This window comes from Echinops telfairi, unplaced genomic scaffold (assembly GCF_000313985.2).
Source record: "Echinops telfairi isolate 266 unplaced genomic scaffold, ASM31398v2 ScPeMD7_443;HRSCAF=831, whole genome shotgun sequence".
In the NCBI taxonomy this organism is placed as follows: domain Eukaryota; kingdom Metazoa; phylum Chordata; class Mammalia; order Afrosoricida; family Tenrecidae; genus Echinops; species Echinops telfairi.
Window position 1 is genome coordinate 75,438,922 of NW_022104341.1, and position 3,653 is coordinate 75,442,574.

General features: G+C 50.9%; 1 pseudogene; it reads left to right on the forward strand.

Annotated features, from left to right (window-relative positions):
* The first annotated feature begins 2,719 nt into the window (after positions 1-2,719).
* Positions 2,720-3,653, forward strand: part of LOC123521866 — a 4,745-nt pseudogene continuing 3,811 nt past the window's right edge.

Below are 3,653 nucleotides of genomic sequence, written 5' to 3' on the forward strand. Positions count from 1 at the left end.
CCGCTGCCTGCGCAGGCAAGGGCTGCTGAGCTGGCTGTACGGCAACGGCTCAGTCTTCGTTTTCTGATTGTTGTGAACTCACAACGGACAGGGGTGGCGGGGTCATCTCTTTTGACATTGCCAGTAAGTCACTTGTTCCGGATCTGGGTTATTGACTGTCATTCTATGGCTGCTCGCAGTTGCTGAATCCGGCTCCTGATTCGGGGCCTCCCACATGGGGGGTGAAATGCTGCCCATTCCTGAGCCATCCTCATGGTCGTGTGTGGGTTGGACCATGGCGATCCTGGGGGTTGACATTAGCTGAGTTTCCGATTGCCGCGCCTGGAAGCTCTCCTGCATCAGCCGCTGGAAAGCCGACGGGTGCTGGCGGTGATGCCCCACCACTGCCCTGGTGCAGCCTTGACAAAACCACATGGCTCTCACCACAGGCCTTCCCTCTGGTGTTCATGTCTGTTCCCGCCCGCCATTGATCTAATGGCTACGTACAGGCATGTGACGTGGGCAATATCTGACTGCATGCAAGGGTAAGTGAAAATGGATTGCTACAAAATCATAAAGCCCTTTCAAAACACATGTCAACATGAAGCTGTTGTTCCTCAGCATCCGTTCCGTGTAGGCCTGCGCCTCTCTGAAGACTGTTTCCATCTCTAACCCTTCTGAGCGATTACGCAGCTTTGGCACCTCGAGGGACTCCGGCTGTGGTCCTTTCTGAGTTTTCAGGAACAGAAATGTCTGAAGGGCGTGGTTAGGCTGTAGGGTAGATGGCGTCCTGTTTCCTAAGGAGGTTCTCTCACCACAGCTCCTGCTACCCTTGAAGAGGAGAGTGAGTCTTGGAAACTCACAGGGGCACTTTGACCCTGTCCTATGAAAAAACAAACCTTGCCAGCGAGTCCGTGCTGACTCCCAGCCAGCCCTGCAAGTTTTCCGCAACTAACTGTTTACGGGGGTAGAGAGCCCAGGCTTGCTCCCTTGCAGTTGCCGGTGGTTTTGAACGTGGATAGCAGCCCAATGCATGACCACTGCACCACCAGGGCTGCTCCCCCGTCCGATAAGATCCGCTGTAAGTTGGAATCAACTCAATGGCTGTGAGTCTTTGTTTTATCACATATCCCACTGGAGATCCCCACGAACCTGGACTGACCTTGCTTCCTTGAATGTCACTGGCCTCGCAGATCCCCCTCAGGGCCACTGGTGGGAGTGGGCCTTTCGTGGAGAGCACCTTGACCAGCCTCAGACCAGTCAGTACTTGTCTGCAGCCGTCCACTGAGCATAGCCATGTGGCACTCACTTTGCCGGGGATAAACCCATCAGCGGATGATCTGGACGTAACCCTAAGTGACATGTTTTTACTTCACCCCGTATCTGGGAATGAGGACACTCAGCCGTCTGAGCATCTGGGAACGGCATCCTCCCCTTGAAATGAGAACCCCACTTCTGCTGGTTGTGCAGTGGGACGTCACCAGGCCCAAACTCCCAACCCTGCTGCAGGCCTTCTGCAGCTCCAGTGCCTGGGTTTTGTCCAGTGTGGTCTCCAATCGGCTGACAGTAAACAGGCGTGTGCTCAGGTCCTCCCGTCTGATGCTCTTGGCCTGTCCCATCCCCTCTCCAGGCAGGTTCTCGGGGAGCTGAAATGTCCCTGCAGCTGACTTAGAGTAGGTGGCCACAGCGGGACAGCTGGACTGCAGAGGGCTCACCTGGGCCATCCAGTGGGAGCTGCCGGGCTAGCACGGCCCCGGAGACCCGTGCCACGTCCCTCAGAAACAGATGTACACAGGTTGTCCAAACCACGTTGCACACCTGTGTGTGAGATGCCCCAAAAGAACCGAGCTGCCAGGTTGAGGCTGGTAGCACTCCTAGTGTCCTCATGTGTCTGAACTGCATGAGTGCTAACAAATTCAGTCTGCCAAAGGGCTGTTGGGGATGACATCTCAGTCCTTGGCAGCAAATGGCCAGAAGATTAAGCTGTTTGTTTTGTTGTTTTACCGTATATAGTCGTGTATAAGCCGAGTTTTCTACATTTTTATGCAGTTTTTATGGTAAAACTGGTGCCTTAGCTGATACTCAGGCCGGCTTATACTCTAGTATATATGGTAAGTACCATTTGCCACCCAAAAAATGTTTTACAAAAAAGACTTGTGTGGCACAAAAATTCTGAGGTTCAGTACTAACTAGTCTCCTATAGAGATGTAATTAAACGATTAATATCAACTCCAATCAAAGTCTCGGCAGCGTTTCTTACAGATTCATTCTAACTAGCTGGCATCTCAGGTTGCTCCCATGAAGTACTCAGGCGCATCACCATGCATGTCAACAGTCCTGCTGAGAGGCTTTAAGCGGAATCTATCGATGGGGAGATGACAGACAGCTGCAAACAGGCTGGCAGAGTTGCTGTTAGGGCACCTGTCATAAGGACCCTGTGGGACAGGCTTGGGCTGCCATGTGCTTCCAGGACTGACTGGGAGTAGAAAAGCCTCCTGTCTCCCTCCCTCAGTGGTTGGTGGCCTCAGTCCACCACATGACCGCTATGCCACCAGGGCCCCTTGAGTGAAACCTTTCCATGTGGACTAGATACACATTAAAGAATACAGTTGCAGGTCGCCAATCTCCCTTTCCAAGTTGAAGATCTGCATGTAGTTCCTAGTGGACCCTTCACAAAACTTTGAGCCCGAGTGCTGAGTGTCCATTTGCTAAAAGTCTGCAGAGAGGAACTGCTCACGAGATGAGTAAGCTGCACACGGACCCTCCCAACACAGCTCTGCCAACACAGAGCGTCTCAGGCCTAAGTGCGTCTGTGCAGTTCAAACGTGCTCAGGGGTCATGGTAAGTTCCACAAGGGTGGTCAAATCGGCCCTTGTTCTTAAATGGAGGAGTAAATGTTTACAGGGTCTGTGTAATGAATGAGATCTCCCAGAAGGACCCTATTTGGAAGTAGCTTGAGATGAAACCCAGGATGTGGTGTGAGCCCTAAATCCAATGGCTGGTGTCTTTATAAAAGAAAGGAAAGGGAATCTTTGACAAAGACACACAGTGGTCAAGTGAAGGCAGAGGCGGGGTTGAAGGAGTGTGGCTGCCACGAGCCAAGGAATGAGGGCATGGGAAGGGTCTTTCCATAGAGCCACGGAGGGAGCGTGGCCCTGCCCACACCTGGCTCTCAGACTTCTGCCCTCCAGAACAGGAAGAGAAGAAATTTGGGGGTTTTGTTTTAAGCTGCCTCATTTGTCATCTTTTTTATGGAGGTTCTGGAAAATTGAACACATGCATGTATTTTTAACTACACATGTGATGGACTGAGGATCAAAATTATAAAGATCTCCACAAAGAATAAGAAGAGAGAGCGTGGGTAAACCACGCATCCACGCACACATAGAGGGGCTTTAATAAAAAATTGTTTCATACCCATTTCTAGTGCCCCAAGTTGATTCATACTTAGAGCAACCCTGTAGCCCAGAGCAGAATGCTCCCTGGAGTTCCCAGGGTTGTAAACCTTAATAGGAAGAACAGCCTTATCTAAAGATATTAATCCATAAAAATAGAGGTATTGGCTTATGTACATATATTTCTGTGACAATGCACAGGTATAGTGGAAGGACTTCAGGCCTCTGCTCATGTCCTCCCTCAATGCAAGAACACTTTGTTCTAACAAACTGGCATTC